General features: G+C 33.0%; 1 pseudogene; it reads right to left on the bottom strand.

The window, feature by feature from the left end:
• Positions 1 to 10,077: 10,077 nt before the first annotated feature.
• Positions 10,078 to 14,511, bottom strand: LOC120188177 (annotated as a pseudogene).
• Positions 14,512 to 22,850: the final 8,339 nt, after the last annotated feature.

Raw genomic sequence — 22,850 nt, 5'->3', positions numbered from 1 at the left:
GTTTACCTCTGGCTTCGATGAAAGTTATAAGGTTTGGTTTTTCCATAGAGAAAGATAGCCCGAGCTTGATTCTAGATGCCCTAACAAATATATTCCTCCGAACTTTAATTATACAAGAGATATGGTACATGATACCTTCAAAGATGTAGAAAAACAACTCGATTCATTGAAGTCACTTCTTGAAGAATGTGAGAAGCCACTTTACGTATGATCAAAGTATAATGCAATGGATTATTGAAATTCCAACATATCAAGGGTTAATTTGGATGGTCTGAGGCTAGTTTTGAAGTATTGTTAGGTGCCCTAAAAGATGTCTTACCATTAAACAATACAATACCTAACTCCCTATATGATGCCAATAAATTGCTAAAAGGAGTAGGTCTACAATATGAAAAAATTCATGTATGTGAAAACGATTTTGTTCTATTCTGGAAAGAACATAAAGATACTTCTCAGTGTCCAACTTGTGGCACATCTCGTTGGAAGGAGAATACCGAACACATACCTTTGAAAGTTTTGTGGTATTTTTCTCCCATCCCCAGATTTAGGAGAATGTTTTCATCACCAGAAATGACACATGACTTAACTTGTCATGCACAAGGTTGGGCTAATAACGGTATGCTAAGTCATCCTCGTGATTCCCCCTCTTGGAAGCTTGTTGATAGAACGTGGAAAGAATTTAGAGGAGAAAAACGGAATCTTAGATTAGCCTTGTCCATTGATGGTATCAATTCTCACAAGTCATTAAGTTCCAAGTATAGCTGTTGGCCGGTTATCTTAATAACTTATAGTATACTCTCTTATTTGTGCATGACAAGAAAATTCATGATGTTGACTCTATTGATATCAGGTCCAAACCTGGTAACAATATTGATGTCTACTTGGCACAATTGATAGCAGATCTAAAACTCTTGTGGGAAACTGGCGTGAAGACATATATATGATGCTTATAAGAAAGAATACTTCAATCTAAGAGTAATATTACTTTGGACTATAAATGACTTTCTCGCATATGGTAATATTTCGGGGTGTGTTACCAAAGGTTATTATGCGTGTCCAATATATTCAAAGAATATTTGTTCACAGTGGTTGCCAAATTCGAAAAAAGTATGCTTTCTTAGTCATAGAAGATTCTTGCCACTTCAATATCCTCTTCGTAAAAGAAAAAAAGATTTCAACAATCAACAAGAGGATGATGTTATAAAACAACCATTATCAGGTGAAGAGATTTATGACTATTTGACGGGGTTTGAGACTTCATGGGTAAGAAGACAACGTCTAAGAAGAAAACGTCAAAGAAGAAAACATCAAAGAAGGAAAAAGAAAGCATCGATGAGAGAGCTAAATTTTGGCATAACAAATCAATATTTTTTAACTTGAATATTGGAAGAAGTTGCTTATTCGTCATCAGTTAGATGTTATGCACATAGAGAAAAATGTGTGTGAGAGTGTTTATGGGACATTGTTGAATTTTCCTGGTAAGACGAATGATGGGTTAAGAGCACGACAAGATCTTGAGGCGATGGGCATTAATCCTGAATTACAAACTCAACCAAGAGGGAATGGTTTGAAGTCTAATGATTGTCATGTACTGATGCAACAACTTCTCCCTTTTGCAATAAATGGGGTGTTACATGTGAAAGTGAGGAAAACAATCATAGGTTTGTGTCATTTTTTCAACGTGTTGTGTAGTAAAGTCATTGATGTTAATAAGCTAGGCAAGTTGCAAAGTGACATCATATTAACTTTGTGTTTGTTAGAGAAGTATTTTCCTCATTCATTTTTTTGATGTCATGATTCACTTGATGGTACATTTAGTTAGAGAGGTGAAGTTATGTGGCCCGGTTCATTTTAGGTGTATGTATCCATTTGAGAGATACATGAAAACACTCAAAGGCTATGTACGGAATCATCATCGACCCGAAGGTTGCATTGCAAAATGTTATGTGGCAGAGGAAGCCTTGGAATTTTGCTCAGACTACTTAAAAAACATGAAATCAATTGGCAATCCTCATGAACGTGCTGATGAAAGAATTCGCACCGGCAAACCTTTATCACGGGGTACAGTCGAGGTTGTAGATGCTAAGCTACTTGATGAAGCTCATCTTTATGTATTACGAAACACTGCTGATGTGGAGCCGTATATAGAGTAAGAACCACTGTGTCTTCTTTGTACTCTATGTAATGCATTAAACTTTTTCTAACTTCTAATATTATTTAGGCAACATATGTTGGAATTGAAGGATCATAACCCCCGTGCCTCTCAAAATAGTAAATGGTTACAGACTCAACACAGTCGGACATTTATTAGTTGGCTTAAGACCAAGGTTGATACACATTTGGCTAACGGGGAAGACATTTGTGAGAGTATTCGTTGGTTGGCCAAAGGGCCAAGTTTTACTGTGAAGAAATATAGTGGTTTTGTCATAAATGAGTATCGGTTACATACAACATCTCGAGATGAATCAAGAACACCTCAATGTAGTGGAGTATCTCTAGTTGCACATGCTATACAGATTGCTAGTGCAAAAGACTCCAATCCCGTGTATGGCACTGTTACTTACTATAGTTGTATACAGGAGATATGGGATATTGATTATCGCATATTCACTGTTCCTGTTTTTCATGTGTGATTGGGTTGATATTAGTGAAATAAAAAAAGATGATTTTGGATTAACAGTGATTAACTTTGCTAGGCTTTATCACCAATCTGACTGCTTCATATTAGCTAGTCAAGCCAAACAAGTTTTTTATGTTCAAGATGTGAATTTTTCTGTTGTTGGCTTCACACCACATAATATGTACAAGTATGGAGCAAATGGTGAAACTGATGATATATTGGAATACCATGCTACTTTTGATTTTTCACAAGACTCCCCTTTAGTAGAACTTGATGATGATTTCTTGTGTATACGCCCGGATGGCGAGGGCATATTAGTTTAAAATATTATGTGCAAAATAAAATCTTTACTTTTTGGTATGTTTTTTATTTCAACATATGTATGTTATTAATTCTGTCCTAACTGCAAGAAATAGCAATGTACTAACTTTTTTTATTTGAATCATGTTGAAACAGGTTCTACTTGGTACCATGGAATCGGATCAGTCTTCAAGTCATGATGAAGACTCTAAACAAAGAGGTCCGACAATAAAGGGAAAAACTACAAAAGGAAAAGTTATCGTTACTTACAATAAAAAGGGAGTTCCGATTACCGTTGAAGCAACGAAACTTGCTTCCTTTGAGGGCATGGTAGCAAGATCAATGGTGCCTATCACTTATGCCACTTGGCGAGATGTTGAACAGGAAAAAAAAGAAGACTTATGGCAATACATTTTGGTAAGCCTAACATCTGATCTTAACTTCCAATTATCTTTTTTTTTGGTTAAAAATAATATTTATTAATTAATGCTTTATGTTTCAGATGAATTTTGAACTTGATCCAAGGAGTCAGAAGAACACCATTCAATCCATAGGGACAAAGTGAAAGAACTTTAAGCATTATCTGTATAAGAAATTCATTGAGAAGTTTAAGAATGACTCTAATGCATATCTACTCAACCCTCTAGATATGTATCTTTATTTGAAGATAGATGATTGGAAGGTTTTTGTATCGCAAATACTTTCAAAGAAGTGGGAGGTTAGTTAAACTTTTTGTGACCGTATTTGTTATATATATTAGTTTTAGAAACCAGTCTTGACTGTTTTAATGTTTCTAATGCAGGAAATAAGTCAGAAAGCTAAAAAAATGCGTGGACAACATAGATACAATCATCGGTTGAGTAGAAAAGGATATGTTGGACTAACTTTTGAGATTGTATGTAGTAAATTAATTGAATAGTTTAGATATGCATCTGTTTATGTTAATTCATTGTTGTTATTCTTTTTAATTTAGATGCAAGAAACGGGAAAGGAGGAAGACGAGATTGATAGAGCATTGTTGTGGAAAAAGGCAAGACAAATGAAAAAAGGAGGTTATGACCCGAATGTCCAGATTGTTGTTGATAAAATGGTAAGTTCCTGTGAACATTCCTACTTTGTTTATTTTCATCTTATTGTTATAGCACCAAGTTAGTATATATATGTCTGCTTATTTCAAACTACTTTATTTATTTCCATACTTGTTACACGTTTGATGGTGGTAGCATCAACTGCATCAATTCTGGTAAATAATTCAGTAAACTGCATTCTTTGACTTTTATATTTAGATAAAATTTCCGATAGATGAAAATAATAACAATTAATGAAATTAATGAAAGGGTGCTTTATTTGACAAAACCTACCTTTTGACCTCACCAAAGTTAAATTGACTTTAAGCTTGTTCTTTTACAGTTTCCGCCCTTCATTGGAATTAGGGGAAAACAAGTTAAATTTAACCTCATATTTTTAATTCTTTTCAATTAGCTCCTAGAAGTTTTTATTACAGTGATATTACTTGGGTTTTTGCTTACAGTGATGAATAATTGGTGCTAGGAAAAAAATACAACAACAACAATATTTACAATGCTAGAACTTAAAACCATATGATCTTTAATCCTTTGACTTTTTTGAATATGAATATTTTCTTTCACTACTAGAAGAGATACAGAACTCAGAAACTTTATGAGAGGTCAGTTGTGGAGCAAATGACATGCTTACCCAAGCCCTAGGTACCCAAGAACAACGTGGGCGTGTACGAGGGATGGGCAAATTTGTAAGACCGCACCAATACTTTTACTTACCCAAGACCGTGAAGAACTACTTAGATGGTGAGAAGAAAAAGATTGAAAAAAGGTTCAACCAAATTGAAGGTGCAATAGAGAAACTAAAAAAAGGGATGAATCATGCTTCTGAAGGTGCAAGTTACCAAGGGTGGGACAAAGTAGATTTTGAAGACAACCCACCCGAGGAATTACTTGTAAGTCTTTTTAAATTATAGTATGAATTAAATGTAAGTCTTGACTAAACTAATATTATATATTTGTAGGATACTTCCTGTTATCTTGCGATTGATTTGCCTCCAATATAGTTGCTAAAGGAACGATAGTGAAGCAGAATGATCTATCAGATATTACAAAAAAGATCAGTTTTCTTTTTTCATTTTTTGAATATTGAATCTTAGTTTTAACTTTATATAACAGGTGAAAACATTGAAGTAATGATGGAAATGAGTGTGCAAAGAGACGTTTTACTACCATTTCCACTAGATGACGAGTTCATTTACAAGGTTAAAGATGCAGTGGGGTTCCTAGTGAAGTGGCCTAGATATCTAGTCATTCGATGCTCTGATTTGTTAATATTTTCATTTATTTAAAGAAATTATATAGGTCTAATTTAAATGATTTCTTTATATTTTTTTGTAAGAAAAGGTGTTGGTGTTTATGGGAAAAAAACGTGTGAACGGAGATGAAGTAGAAAGTAAGAAAGGAAAAAAATGACAAAGAGAACTTGTTGAAAAGGAAGAGGAGAAAGGAGAAGGGACACCGAAGACGAAAAAAAAGAAAGAAAAGGAATAGGCGAAAAGAGAATGGACACCGTAAAGGAAAAAGGAAAAGGAGAAAGGAGAAGGGACACTGAAGAGGGAAAAAAAGAAAGAAAAGGAGGAGGGAACACCGCAAAGGAGGAGGACGAGAGCACAAATGAGGACAATGCCAAGATTTGAAAGCAACCGTGTTTTGAAAGTGTGTGCACGTATGGTTGATATACAACTTAAAAATGTGGAGTCCGTGAAAGTGCAATATGAGGATGATATGTTTGGGTACGAGAGTTTCACGTACATAACTTGGGAAGATTTTGAAGTGGTTTTTACTGTGGATGAGATGATCGGTTCTGCGATTACTTGTTATATGATGTAAGTGCTTAATTTTAATTTTAGTAAAACACAATATATTTAATCATTTTAGTTTTTGTATGTTAATATATAGGTACTTGTTTGAGGAAATCAAGAATGAGCCAAAAAGAGATCATGGAATTTGCTTTGTGAGCCCATCTGCAATCTCGCCATCAGGACGTAAGGCAAAATTCAAAAATAGCGATGAGGCAATTAGAAGCGTTGCAGATCGATTGTCTCTAAGAAAGGACAATGACATCGTCCTAGTGCCATATAATCCCGAGTTTGTTTTTTCATTTGATTATCAATATATTTTAGTAACTGAATTTGGTTTTTTGGTTTTAATAGAAGACATTGGGTGTTGGCCGTGATAGATATGAAAGCAACAAGTTGTTATTATCTTGATTCCTTGAGGCCCACCAATATCCATCAGCAGTTGAAGCAGATTATTGATGTGTAAGTAACATAAATTATCGAAACATTATAGTATATTATTTGATATATTTCATCAATTTTTATAGGCAATGAAATTGTACACTGCTCAAAGTGGAACTAACAAAAAGGTTAGCCTCAATTGGATCAATGTTTTGGTGAGGAATTCGATCGATCATTCCTTGTTTAAATTACAGCTTTCATTTTGACTAATCGTTTATTGTAAACTGTTTGTCGTGTCCCCGTCAGTCGGGAGGCACCGAGTGTGGATATTATGTTTGTAAGTTCATGAAAAAGATAGTCGAGAACGGACTTGAAGTGTTGGTCAATAAGAATGTAAGAAAACTTTTTTTATACACATCTGTCATATCATACATACACATTAGTCATACAACTATCATATGGACTTGAAGTAGGATGTTATTCTAAACAAATTAATGCAAGTACTTGTTAGCAAGACTGAAAACTATGAATTCGTGTCGTGATAATGTATATAATTTATATTGGAAGTTTTACTAATTAAATGTGTAAAATTTATTTTTACATATGCTTCAAAGAATGCATATGTAAAATTGGTCATTTTAGTACTCTTTGATAGTTATATACTTCACTTTAAATAAGTATAAATTATATACTTATTTCTTATTTTTTACTTAGGTTGGCGATGGGAAGGAAGAATACATGGATGATGACATTGATGATATTAGCAAAGAATAAGTACTTATGTGGCAAACTTTATTATGTTGTGATATTTTGTATCGACATACGATTACAATATTTTGATAACTTAATGTGAATATATTATATGCAAATAAATTGCTTATATATAATATGATATATATATTTAGTATTATGAGGCAGTAATTATAATTTAGTTTTATTATTTGTCAATCTACAATATATATATATATAATTTACGAAATACAATCACGCACACGAATGTGTGTCGTCTTTTTTAATGACATGTGCTTCAATGAAACGCAATATAAGTCATGCATGCATGTCATAAATTTGTGACACACAAATGTGTGTCAACTTCATTTATGACGGGCTTCAATGACACGCAATGTAAGTCATACATGTGTGTCATATTAATTTATGACGGGGGTTTCAATGACGCTCAATGACCGTCATAAATGAGCGTCATTAAAGGGGTTTTTTTCTAATAGTGACGGTTCCATCCAACAAGAATTAATTTGATCAAAAATTGAAACATTTGAGACTACAATATTAATAAAAACAATAAGAGACAAAGTGACAATTTTTGTACACGTTGGTGACTAATTTTGTCATTATACCAATTGAACAAATATTAGGAGCTAACTTTATTATTATACCTTTTTTAGTTGTGTCCTTAAATGTTATCATACCACGTCAGTAAGAATATTGACAGTCAGTTGATCATATAAAAATGACTTATTTGAATTTTTTTTCTTTTGAAATTCTATAATTTAAATTCTATAAAGAAAACTTCAAAGACACAATTAAGAAAGTGAAAAACATTAATGGTCTTGCCAATTTTAAACATGTCTATGTTTATCGAATAGACTATTCAAATATGACGAATTTGAAAGGGAAAAAAATTGCCTCCGTAATTTTAGTGACACTTCATTTTCCATCACACTACGTTCAAGTATTCATATATAAATATATGATGTTTAAATTTTAATCTCATATTTTAAATATATTCCACATTAATTTCAAAACAACATTTAATCATTAAAGTGACATTTGTATGATACAAGAACGTAAATGATATGATATTAATATTTTTTTTGGTATAACCACCGCTACTGTAGAGCCAAGAGCGATCATCTCAACCCAGTTTGTTTTATTTGTAAATTTCAGGGTTTGAACCTCTAATCCTATTTAAGGGATCTAACCCTCATCCTACTAGACTAATTGATTGTTGGTATATGATATTAATATTCTAAGACTTAAGTAAATTTTATTTATAACTTCGAAATATAGATTTTAGTTTGAGTACGTCAGGTGTGATCAATCATTTGATTAATTAATTTCTCCTTAATCTAATGTTTTCCTCTTGGGGTACGTTGCAACAATGTATGAGCTTTCCTAATATGATTGGAGGGATTTGTGATTATCTAACATTTCTTTCTTTAATAAGCTGTCATTAATTTTCTTAACTTTTAGTTTCCATCACTTTTATTTTTATTTGATTATTTGTAATTTTAAAACATAAAAATACATAAATTCATTTTTGATTAAAAATGTGGTGATAAACATGGATTTGTGTTTGATTTTTTTAGAAGTTCAGGATGGTTATAAAGATAGTATCTATTCATAATTTTTTCTTAATTCATGTACACATATCCTGCAAATATGATTTCTCGAACCCAAGACTTCAAAAGAAAATAACATTTTCTTTAACCACTGAAACCGCTTGATGGTTTCGGATTTAGGTTAGATTAACAAATGTTGGTTTGTTTGGACATGATTTTAGAGTAAGGTATTTGATTAAAGTTGGTGGCACATCACTCGCCCACTTGTTTAAATATAAGTGCCAAGATTTAGGAAATAAAAAACATTTCTTGTATTAGCATATATCCTATTGAATCCCACATAGACCGTAAACAAGTCTCACGACCAAATGTAATGTGAAATAATCAAATGATCATATCACTTGATTTTAAGGTCTTAATCAAATAAAATCATGACCTGTCCGTAGATCCATTCATATGTCTCTTAGCCTAATTTAAAACATCAACTTATTCCTACCATGGACAGTTTATATATATATATTCTTTTCATTTATTTTACAATACATAAAACCACTAAACGATCTCAATAGTAAAAAAGAGTATTATTTAAACTAAAAATCTCTTGTTTGAAAAACTGCGTCTGTAAGGTACATATACACTATTAATGATTGAGAAAAATTTTGAATAGACACCACAATATAATCACAGCAGACACTACAACAATATAACCACTTCAAACTATTAAACAGAAATAAAAACTATTAAACAGAAATAATACCATGTATAAACTTAATAATATTTCTGTCACCTTTTTATATAATCTTTTTGTTATCTACAACTATTAACCCTAAACTTTTAATCCTTTTTAATTTGGTCACTTTTTTGTCTATGTCAATTCATAACTAGTATAAATCATGAATAATTACATCATAAGGGTCAAAATAAAAAATTATCACATATTCAAGACCCTTGGATCAAACTATCATTCCACCTTCATATTTCATATTTTTTTCAATTTTGATCCTTCTTCAATAAAATAATATTTTTTCATATTTCATTTAATCTTCTAACATTAACATAATCAATAATAGATTCAATATTTGATATTAAAATATTATTTAAATAAGTAGAAATTGGGGGATTAACTAATTGACATGACAATATATATACTACATGGCTGCCTCACTTTTGAACATCATATTTGGAAGAGAAATGCATATGGAATAGTAATACATAGGAAAATATGATATCTTTAATAATAAGAAATAATGAAACTTTCAAACGCAACGAACAATCACATCTTATTCTTCTTAGTCAGATGCTTCCAGTCTTGCCATCCTCACCAGTAATAAAGCCCATTTTTCTTACCATGGTTTCTCAATAAAGAAGTTACATTGGGCAAAAGCTCTAATACCTAACCTGTTCTGTTTCTGATGTCAAAATTGAGAAGATTTTCATGAGCAGAAGATGACATTTTTGTCCAAACAACGTTGCATTACCAGACAAACCAACCTACGAATTATCATAATGTATCAGTGCAAGTATTTATGGATTGTGTACAAATTAAATGCAGTTGTCACTTCAATCTTCTGTTGATGACAAAACTAGATTCCCAAAGAATGCACAAACAGCAAACTGTATGTACACTAAGAGATGGATACTACATCAAATAACCTTGACAAGTTAGTACATCTCCATATTTACCAAAACTGTTCCCTCTTGGATCTGTTTTGGCCTAATTGGGCTCCAAAATTGATGTTTCTGCAAGCATGAGCGTGTGCCACCAACCACAAGCAATGTTTATTGGTATGCAACCAGCTATAGGAACAAGGGCAGGAATGCTACGGTCGACTGTATCACCCAGACCAAGCTGCATGCAAAAGCCGGCAAGTAAGAAGTATGAATACCGAAATTCTTGCACACAAAATGTCGTGCAGCAAACTAGAAAGTAGATCGGGCAGTTAACATCATACCTGACCATATTTATTCCAGCCCCAGCTAAGTACTTGGTCATCATCTTGCAAGAAAAACAATAAGCAATTTTAGTCCGATGCTTATCTTTCCTCTTGATGATTATTTATCTTGTTCTACTTGACAACTATAGCATGGATACTTCTGTATAAATTCCAAGACCCTTATATTTTGAGTTGATTCTTCAGTTATTGAACTATTAGAAAATAAATTTTACATATTAGCCTCTGTACCTATCTAAGCACTTACTAAAAGTTCTACAACCTAACATATAGCACCAGCCGAAATAGACCGAGAGCTAGTTTTCCTATCCCTTGATGCTTGCTTGTAGCACCAGTTTCATTCGTATTCATACCTGTAAGTATAGTGCTGTGACGAGCCCCACATGATACCTTCTTCGCATGCTTGCCCTCCAAAATTGCTGCATCCAATCGTTTTGGTGATGTCTGAGGCATATAGAAACATTTAATTAGTTTCTGGAACATCTCCAATACCTTGAATGTTTTTCAGGCACATTAGTAAAATGTGGAGTAACAAGCTTTTGAAAACATAATTTAAAAAAAAAAAAGCTTAATTCTGGTAACAGAAATGAATAAGAAAGAAGTAGCTTGAAAGTTGATTCTCAGGTCAATTGTCTAACTTCTAGGTTGCTCAACTCCTAGGCTTAAGTTTCTATTTCATCCAAAGGACTGCTCAATCTAGCATCTTGCCGGTGATAGCATGTACTTCATACTCCCCTTATCCCTTACTGGGTAGACGACTTAAAAGATGTGTTTACTCTTATAGTTACAAGGAATTCTATATCTTTAAACATATTTGATTGACAAAGTGCAATTATGTAAAATTCAATGGGATCCGCTACCTTAAAAATGAATGAAAAAATGGGGAATTCATTATGGTTAATTACACGCCAACTCCCCCAATTATCAACCGTATCTAATTACAGTCAATTCAGTCGGACTCACTGATTACAACAATCACTCAAACATGTGTAATTACAAGCAATTGCACCAAATCCAATTACTAAGTAACTTTCCAAACACAACCTAAGAGAAACAAATAAAAGCATTAAATGTACCTCAGCCTGTTCAGCACCAGTACCCAATTGTCCGAACTGATTTCCACCAAAGGTAAACACCTGACCATCAGCAGCTATGCACACCGTGTGCCAGAGTCCAGCAGCAAGTCCTACAACTTGAATACCCGATAAAGAGGAAACGCAAGTTGGTCTCAGAAGATCAGTTGTACTTCCTTGTCCACACTGGATAAAAGAGGCAGAATTGACTTAAGTTTTACAAGAAAAATGAACAAAATACTACCGAAGGTTAGTGTCTCCAGAAAACAGGTCATATATGCCATAAAATATAAGGTGACGATAAACATTTAGATACTCATAGTATATAGGCGGAGGAATTTCAGAAAATGCACCATCTTATGCATTCATCTCACTAACCAACAACAAAAGCAATAGATAACACATTGAGAAGATTTACCTGCCCATACAGCCCCCAACCAAAGGTAAGTACAGCTCCGGCATCTACAATTGAAAAAAAGATAGAGGGATGTAAGAATGTTCAAAATATATCAACGATATTTAACATAGAATGCAGCTGAAAATTTGCAACCACTTGTGACCAGAATCAACCTAACGAGATCCATGTCAGAGAAATATAAGCTAGAATCATCTTGATGAAGGTCAAAGCCACGGTTGAACTATAACAGAAAAATCATATCAAACTAAACCAATATGTTTAATTTCAGTAATAATAAATAAGTAAATCCAACTTCCTTCCTAACAAAGTAACGGATTGTTCTAGTAACAAAAGCTGACCTGTTATTACTGCACTGTGCCGACCTCCACAAGCGATTTCCTTCACGTAGCTTCCGGCTGCTTTAGAAAGTTGCACTTGTGAATTCAAGCTTCCTTGACGAACAGTTGGAGGCGCATCTTTTCCAGAAGTATTTTGTTCAATGCATGGTATGAGGTGAGGAGAAGACACCATTTTATTCGGGAACCCAGGCCTAGCTGTCCTTCGCCTCCATAGCCCCAACCCCACACCTGTCCCATATCTGAAACCTCGGTTAAAAATATGAAGCATCAGGTGTCTTGCTTTAGATTAAAAATCTTCCATATCTTCGTACTTCACACAACCTACAAAACTACATGGTGTGATGACAAGAGGATACTTCTTCACCTGAAGATACAACTGTCCCAGCTGGCAACCCAATATGTAGTTTATTTACCTGACAGTGCTAAAGTATGACGCCCACCGCAGCAACGCTTGTGATCCTTACTCCTGGACCCAGATTCACAAGACATGGAGTCAATGTGAAATATTCATCTCCAGAAGCTGAGCTTTCATGTTCTTCTTTAGCTGCAGATATTTTCCTTCGCTTTGCCACTTCTTCCCCTGTCTTTGATTCTCGGTTTGAGAAACCATTCCAGTACCAACATTTAGGCCTCGAGACTTTGGACTAACTGTAATAAAATTCAACCCCCATAGCATTAGTTTGAAACGTGAAATGGTGCACCATTGTTATTATTGAAATAATTAGTCTTCAAGGAAATCACCTTGTTCGGTTTGAACTGTACCCTGTTTTCCACCAATTTCCTTTGAAAGCTCCCTCCAGCAACCAAATCAAGGGTGACTTTCCCTAAGGGTCACACTCTTTCCAGCCCCATGTGTACACTTCACCTGTATCTGCACATTGGAAATTTGAAGGGATCATTCAGAATCTGTTTAGGTAGACACAACTCGATTAGAAAGATGGTATAATAACCAAAAGGCAGTTGCGCAAAGCCTGCACCGTGAAGAACATGCAACCACCAAACTATCGTATTAACCAATCTGCATAAAATAATTAAAGAGTGAAGTCCCCTTAACAAGGAGACTATATAAGCACTAAAGATCTTCCAGTCTAGTAGAGTTTCTGTCAATTGGGAGAATCAACAATTATTTCTACAATATTACCTATAAGGCCGTGATGCAAGAACAATGAACATCAGCATTTCCCAAATAACTTTCAGAATCTTCATCTCTCAACCAGTAAACATAACTTGTGTTCTTGTTTCTTCGTACCTCAAAGAATTTTATTTGCACTACTTTATTTAAGCTAATCGAGATTCTTAAAAGCGAAAGAAAAATAGGAAATAAAGAAAATACCTGTTACTGACACAAAATGAGCCCAGCCAAGAAAATACCTGTTACGACACAAAATGAGCCCAGCCAGCAGCTGCTTTCACTATTGGAGCTTCAGTTGGAAGAGGAAACGACTCTGGTGTTTCCTTCAAGAAAAAAAAATGTACCCCAGAATAGAACATATCGTGTTTTATCAATTCGAGAGAAAACAAAACCATTAATCATTGAATAAATTAAAGGGTCGCTTCATTTACCCATGCTTCCTGATGTCAAATAGCTTTGTCCTTCCTCATCTGTTGAACCCCATGTTATCAGCTTCCCACAATCTAAATTTCCAAACATTGAAAACCAAATCAAATCAGCCATTTTCTTCAATTATAGTTCAATCCTTGATTTTATTCCTCAGAACTTTGGCCTAAGTCAACTGTGAAGTAATTTTGTTTTACTTTCAACTTAATTTAAAAAATAAATCAAGTAAACAAAAGTCCTTCAAATTCATAACCAAAACAGATTAATCAAGATCTTAACTTGAAACATTAATTTAAGAAAAATGAAATCTTTAGCAAATTGTAATAAAAAAAACCTGAAATGGCCATTGCAAATCCACAACCACCATCACAAATGTCCTTCCACGACCGAGCTCCACCTTCAACCGAATCCGGCAATCGAACGGGAAACCGGAGACAAGATCGGAGATTTTCCGGCGAAGTTCCCGGTAAATATCCCACATATAAACCTCCTTTTCTTTACATTCCTCCACCTTCACTTCTTCTCTTTCATTTCCATTCATTTTCTGAAACAAATTTCAAAGAAAAAAAATCCTCCCTTTTCTTTGTTCGTTTCTGAATTTTCTAAAAAAATTAAGATTAAATTCCGAGAAAATTTATCTGATCCGTTTCTGTGAAAGAGAAGAGAAAGAGGAGAGAGTTGAAAAGAAAAATTAAGCGAATCCTAAATGACTAAAATGGAGGGGCCGTATCAATTACAGAGAATTTACGCATGCCACGTCGGATGCCACATCAAATAAAGACACGTGTCGTAATCAGAACCGTGTGTTTAGATTATTCTGTTTCCCGTTGTCTGCGTCGGGGTTACGTGGCGTTATCTTGTCCTTCGCGTCTGCGTATATTTTATGATGGAGCTCCACGATGAACATAAAACTCAATTATTATTGCCTTAAGAATGGTTTCTCTTCTCCTTAATTTAATGGTTGATTATGACAATACTAACCCACTATTTCGTAAGAATATGTTTGCGTTTATTGATCCACGGGGTTACGTGGCGTTATCTTGTCCTTCGCGTCTGCGTATATTTTATGATGGAGCTCCACATGAAACATAAAACTCAATTATTATTGCCTTAAGAATGGTTTCTCTTCTCCTTAATTTAATGGTTGATTATGACAATACTAACCCCTATTTCGTAGAATATGTTTGCGTTTATTGATCCATCTGAACAATTCTATATTTTTAAAACTTGAATATTTGAAATTATTGATGCTATAATTTGAAATTTGACTATTATAGATCGTTTATCTTTGTGCAAAATATACAATGGTATTCTAATTATAAGGTGATTTTTGTTATTTTTTTCAATTATTAAAATTATAAAATGATCTCCTGATTATAGTAGTTACTTTATTGAGTCTATAGTCTATTAAAAGTTAGAAAATGATCATTCGATTATTCATATGTTTCAAACTCATTATTTTCTATTAAAAATTTGACGACAGACTGAGTTGAACGTTAACCTACTGACTGTGATATGATAAAATATGATCTCAGAATCTCAAACGACTATCATATCACAGCCAACAAGTTAACGTTTAGCTCAAACTGTCGCAATTTTTTAACACAAAAGGATAAGTTTCGAACATATGAGTAGTCGGGTGACCATTTGCCAACTTTTAATAGTTAAGGAACTCAACAAAGCAACACCCTATAATCGGAAGATCATTTTGTAACTTTTAACAATCGAAAAACTTAATAAAACATTATCATATAGTTGAGAGACAATTTATGTATTTACCATGATCTTTTTTTAGTATAGATAGAAATTGTAGTTAGTTGTTTTAGGGAGAGTAATAAATTCAGAATCACGAGTGATTTGAGTGTTAAGAGCCTCATTTTTCAGTATTGTATAATAGTTTATATATTGACCTTTACTTTTGGTATTAAATATAGGGTAATGGTGACTATCCATAAGTAGGTAGGGCGAATGTGACAACAAATTTGATTTTTCATATTACTTAAACTTATTAAAGGTCATGTCAAATGATTGTTGATGGTAAGATGTTATAGATCTCTAAAGTTTCTATTCAGTAGAGGAATTCCTTTAGAAACTTAGAGGTTCAAAGGAGGCGTGGCATTTGTCTCCCTTACTCGAAGGAGCGTTATGAAGAGGTTTGATCTGAGATTTTCTCGTGAAGATGCTTCTTGCATTTAATCAGTCATTTTGATAGAATAATTGTGATGATTGTTTTTAAATGATTGGAATCTCGTAGTGTGTCGCTTTAAAAAATTACTATATTTCGATTGTTGGAAAGATATATTCTTTGATTATTTGAGGAGAAGTTAAGATAGAAAATTTTTAATTCCTTTTTCTTTTGCAATTTGTTTTTTTCTTTATATGTCATAATAGTTTTGCGAAAGAGATTTTCTTATTTTTCTTTGAAATTTCTTATGATATAAAGAAAAGTGTTATGAAAGTGGAAACTAAGAAGAAGGCAAGTGAACCGATCGTAGCAATAGTTGAGGTCTTTTGATTTATCAGTAAACTTAGGATTTTCCGAGTACAGCTTCTAAGCTTTGATCGGTATATCTTCGTCACCTTCTTTATCTATATCTACGTGAGTTATAATATAATAGAGTAAGTGAAGATCATAAATTTTGATTTAGGAATTTAATGTGATGTATGCCGTGAATTTATAATTAATTTTGATGAATGTTGGTGGTGAATTTATTAAAGCACTACGTGCACCTAAGTTTTGTTGGTATTTCATACCTAATTAACAAAATTGGACAAATGACACTCCTCTTTACGCATTTATAAATGCGCCTAGAATTAAGGTCTATCTTGAGCCCTTCTTATTTATTTAGGAAAGAGGAATATTTCAAATTATTTTTTTAATATAGCACGAACTAAATTACTTTAATGATTAATGAATTGTTGATGTTTTTAAAGGTCACGATTAAGTACCAGCGACTGCAGGGGTGATGAGCGTTCATTGTCAATTGTTGAGAATATATAAAACATATACTACTTTGTAATCACCTTAGTTTAATCAAATTGTTTAATATATATTAAATAAACTAAATTTATATAATTTATTTACTTGACCTTGAAGTTTCAAATTTAAATATTTAATCTTAAAATCTTAAGATTTAAATCTTAAATTTTAAAATTAAAATTAAATCCCAATATGCCATATGTTACTAAAATTATTATTTTGCGTAAACTAAAATTATATTGTTTGTCTATCTGATAAGTTTTTATTATTAAATGATAATTTTTATGACTAAATTCTAAAATGTTAATTCTTACACGAGATCAAGCAACAACATTGAGTAGTCATCGTAGCATTAAAAATGTTAATTTTTATAAACTTAATCTCGTGTATTACACGTGTAAAAATTCAAGGTTTATTATATCATATCATTAAGAATAAAATATAATACTAGATGCAAAAATGTACTTAATTAATCGATAGAGTGAGATATTTGAATCTTTATTTAGTTGTGATTTTCAAAGATAAATTTTCTCTTGCCGTAAAATCTCTCTGACCGAATATGAGTATATAAGTTATTGTATTTTTTGGGACTACCTCTTTATATAAAATGAATATTAGATCGATCTATTAAGTATTTTATAATTCTATCCCTAATCAAATTATAAACACTTATAATATCTACACTTTAAATACCTATTACATATGTAATATAATTAATCATTTAATTTTGTGCCATATTTTATAATAACATTGTACATTATACACTATACTATTATGTCATTTGATGAAATATAATCATGAGGAGTAATGTAGTTTGGAGAACATAGTTTTTTTTTTTTATGTTGAATGTTGTTTGTGGTAGCTATATTTGCAAAAGCCTTCATTAGGTTGTGCTCATATTCAATTTTTTGTAATAGAGAATGTTATTTTTTAGAGGATTTCAGTCTGAATAGCTACATGTGTAGAGTATATGTACGTTATAATGATTATGAAAGATCTTAGCAAATATTATTTTATAAACACCTTGTATTATTAAAAAAATATCAAGAATTTTTTGTTTCATTCAAATTTTTATTTCTCTTATAAAATCTCTTAACTTAACATCGAGATAAGGCTTCTCAATGTTGTTGTGCATTATTGGTTTTCTCTTTGTAACAATATGCAATCTTAACTTTAACCTCTTATAAATCCATCCATTAAAACTTCTGAAGAATTACCCTATTTCTTATTGGCATTTGTGAGGGGATATATAACTCCTCTTTTGAATATTTTCTGATTATGCACGTCGAAACCAAAGATGCATAACGTTTCTAAGTGTTGCTTTTTTTCACGCGTTAATAAACTAATGTAGATATCATATTCGAACTCAAAACAATAATCTCTTAACTATTAAGATTCGTGAAAAAAATGAGAACACTCTCCTACGTCGTAGACTGAAAAAAGTTTCTCCTACTGTTCTACATATTCTTGCGTCTTAAAGAAGAAGCTAGGAAAACGTACCAAAATCTTCTGCAACCTTCTCCTTATTTCTCCATATTTATCTCTAAAACCCTACCAAGTAACAAACCAACTAAAAAAACGTAACAGATTAACACAGAACGTTCAATTCCAACGGTGTTAGCTAAACCATAGGGCAATGGAAAATAAAAAGAGCCAAAAAAGAAATAGGTAAGGAGAGAAAGAGCCGAGGAAGAGGGTGGCGTGAATGGTGTGGCTTACGAAGGAGATGAAGGAGGATACAACTAGTTATGGCTGCTCCATGTTTCGCCACATAGAAGCCTACGCTTCAAATCTTAGCCTTCGAGGCCGCTAAAAACATGTCACGCCTCGTTTCCTTGTACAAATCTCTGACCGAAGAGGAATTCTTCAAGCTATGTAACGGTCCCGTGAGGTCCCTTGGCGTTGCGTTTCTGAACTCAACCGATGAAACTTATCTTCTCGGCCTTGCATGTAAAGAGAATCTCGAAGATCTCAATCATATTACCTCCGTCGTTTCACGTTTGAGTAAAAGATGCGTTGATGAAGAACTCAGCAGGTTCGAAACCGCTTACCAGAACATGAAACATGTAACTATTGATATAAAAAACCTTGATTTTAACTCAAGGAACGCTGGGAAGATCATTGAGAAGATGGAGACATATCACATATGCAAACGAGACGTATTTGCTATACACCTCCATGTTGAAGTTATCAGAGAAAAGTGTTGCGGAAGACGGCTATCGGATAGAGCAAAATCGCAACTGATATTTGAGAAAATAAATGAGGATAAAGAGACACAAAATTACGTGGAAAACCCCTAAATAATATAGGATAAAAATCACGGCAACGGTAGAAGAATTTTACTATGAGAAAATAGGAATTACAACTTCTCTATGTCTACCAAGGAGAAAACAATGATAATTCTCTCTTGATAAAAAGGAGAAAACAACTCTCAAACTCTCTAAATTCTCTAGTATTGGAATAAAGCTAGAATGCTTTGGGATGGTTTTGAAGCTAAATGAGCTATGGTATTTATAGTTGAAGCTTAAGGACTAATTTATAAATACCCTAAATTACTATGACTAAAATTGATATTTTACCATCCATGAAATTCAACAATTTCATGCGTCTAATTTTTACAATTTCGGTTGCTTTTCCACCAAAAAAATATCACAGAAAGTGGCCAACAATTCCACCGAAAGTTGGCTTTACTTTTCAATAATCTCCCACTTGAAGATTTGATTGAAACAATCATATCTTCACACCATTATTTCTACCTTGTACCATCATGTTGCTTACGTCTCTGACAGATCACAAAGGATCGACACCAAGTAAATTTATCAAGCGTTGATCGCCTTCGTCATGAAATCTGCTATGTTGTCTTTGATATGGATCTTCTGTATCTACCGTTCCTTCTTACCTTTTCACGAATGAAAGGTATTGAACTCGTGTGTTTTTTTTCATTGAATGAAATGTTGGATTCCTTGCTAGATGTAAAGCGCTTTGACTATCACAAATAGAGACATGCTCTTGATTGTGCCCAAGCTCCTCCAATAGCATCTTCAACCAAATTGCTTCTTTACTGGCTTGTGTAGCTGCTACATATTCTGCCTGTTGTGCAATATTTGAGGCCCTTTGATGTATCTCAGGATCCTCTTTATTGTATTCCAATGGTCTTTGCCTGGATTCGCCATGTATCGACTAACCACTCCCACTGCTTGTGCAGTGTCTGGTCTTGTGCATATCATAGCGAACATTAAACTTCCCACTGCCGATGCATACCACACTCGAGACATTTCCATCCCCTCTTCTTCACTGCTAGGACTCATACTAGAGGATAATTTGAAGTTAATAGGATGAGGGTAGAAATTGGCTTACAATCTTGCATGCTGAATCGTGAAGATCTTCTTCAAGTAATTCTTTTGTGAAAGCCAAATCTTCCTATTACTTCAGTCTTGGTGAATTTGAATCCCTAGAATTTTGTTTCCTGATCCCAAGTCCTTCATTTCAAATTCCCTAGCCAGTTGTGCCTTCAATTCGTCAATATGATCTTTGTTGGGTCCTGCAACCAACATGTCATCCACATACAACAGCAATATAACAAAATCGTTATCACCAGACCTCTTGAAATAAGCACAAGGGGTCTGCATTAAGTCTGTTGTATCCAAGGCACATAATGAAGGAATCAAATCTCTTATACCAACACATCGGCGCCTGCTTTAGACCGTACAGAGATTTGTTCAAGCTGCAAACCAAGTTCTTCTTTTCTTTTTCTTCAAAACCTTTAGGCTGGAGCATGTAAATCTCTTCTTCAAGATTTCCATGAAGAAAAGTTGTTTTAACATCTAGCTGCTCTAGATGTAAGTTCAATGTAGCACACATTGCCAAAACTACTCGAACTTTTGTTAATAGAACCACAGGAGAAAAGATTTCATTGAAATCAATACTGTAAAATCCCAAACTATGTGTTAGTAACTTAATTGTAAAGTTTTAGAATTTGGTGATTAAAGTAGAAGAATGGATTAGTTCAATGATTTATCTGGAAATAAATCCTAAAAGATGTTAGTAATTATAAAAGGTATTAAAGGGAAAAAGGGTCATTTGACCAAGAGATGAATTAAATAATGATATATATATGGATAAGGATGAGAGATTTTCCAGAAATCTCTTCTCTATTTTCTTCTTCATTTTCTTTTTCCTCCCGTGAAAGCTCCAAGGCAAAGGTAAGATTCCTTGTTAGCTGATGATTTGTTGATTTTAAGAGTGGGTTTTGATCCTTAGGTAATACTTAAGATTATGGAAAGCTTAGGTTGTCCTAAAATCAAAAGATAAAGGAGATAGAGAAGATTAAAGATTAGTGGTTCTTGAATGAAATCTTGAAATATAGTTTATAATAAGAATTGAAAGTTGGATTTGACTTGTCATCAATCTAAGTAAGAGATATGAAGTAATATAATTGGATTTGAAACATGTTGCAAAATTGATGTAATTATTGAATTACATATGGAAGATAGGATTTTGAGGTTTAAGATGAAATAAAATGAGTATAGATTGTTTTAAGTATGTGTACTAGAGTTAAGAATGAAAAAGGGGATGAAACATGAAGGATTTAATCCAAAATGAATGATTTTCGGGTTCAAAAAGAGGATTCTGGGCAGAGTGCATCGATGCATATTCATTGTGCATCGATGCATCAAGGTTAAAACCCAGAAATTGTTTGAAGGTGTATCGATGTATTGGTAGTGCATCGATGCACTCTTTTAAAATAAATACATCGAATGCAATTCGTGTATCGATGCATAAGTAGTGCATCGATTCATCCCATTAATAAGGAAACATCAAATGCAATTAGTGCATCGATGCATAAGGCATGCATCGATGCATCCCAGTGATAATACAACATCGAATGCATTTTATGCACCGATGCATCGGTAGTGCATCGATGCATACTTTTATTGAAAGATGAAATTGGCATTTTTCTTAGTATAAGGAGTGAACCATTAGAGTATATTAGTTATAATACTGATATAGATTTATGAATGATTATGTAGATATAGAACGTGATCCCATTCAGAAACAATTGAAGGATTAGAATCGAATCAAAGCAAAGCTAAGGTGAGTGCATCTTATTTTATAGAATTATATGGAAATTGGACTTGTGATAAGTCTATTTCCTATAGTTATAGTGCATGAAGTCTTGATTATAAGTATGTGAATGACATGAAATGTATGTATGCTTGATTATATGTGTTGACATGTTTTTGTATGTAATGATATGATGACAAGATATAAGATAGCGCAAGATATCTGTAATACATGAAAAGGTGATATAAGTTGTGTAATAAACCATGTGAATTGATATAAATAATTTGGAGAATAAATAGAAAGGTGGGATAAAATAAGTAGTATTTACTTATAAGGTAAAAGGAGATTATATGAACATATAGTATTGATAGGTCACATAAGACTACGTGTCCATCTTTTAATGTAATAAAAGTGTATATGTGAAATGACATGATAGGTGATAAAAATCGTGAGCCTATATGAATATGTGATATATGTGATGTATGGGAAACATATGAGAACAAGATATGCCAATGATTTAAATGTCATATGAACACCAGAGAAGTTATTTCCTATAATTAGTATGAGTAATAAATTTAAATATGTGAATGACATGATTTGTATCATGTATGAATTCATGAGTAAAAAATGTGTGAATATGATTTGTATGCATTATGTCATGTGAACATAAGAGGACAGAGCATAAATTATATATATGAGATATAAGAAAAGGTACAGCAGTATGTGAATTATATGTTTATGTGAATATGATATGATATGAGATTCATAAATACATGTTTATAAGATATATGTTTACACACACATATGGTATATGACAGAAAAGAATGAACATGTGATTATAAGATCAATGATTACACGTACATTTGGTACGCGACTGAAAAGAAAAGATATATGTTCATAAGAGAAAATATATGAATAAGTAAATTGACTGTTATAAATGATAATGCCCATGTTATATGATAAGAGAGCTAGTGGTATAGTTGGC

The sequence above is a fragment of the Hibiscus syriacus genome, unplaced genomic scaffold, assembly GCF_006381635.1.
Source record: "Hibiscus syriacus cultivar Baekdansim isolate YM2019G1 unplaced genomic scaffold, ASM638163v2 tig00116939_pilon, whole genome shotgun sequence".
In the NCBI taxonomy this organism is placed as follows: Eukaryota; Viridiplantae; Streptophyta; class Magnoliopsida; order Malvales; family Malvaceae; genus Hibiscus; species Hibiscus syriacus.
The sequence above is the reverse complement of the archived record's forward strand: the minus strand, read 5'-3'. Positions and strand labels throughout refer to the sequence as shown.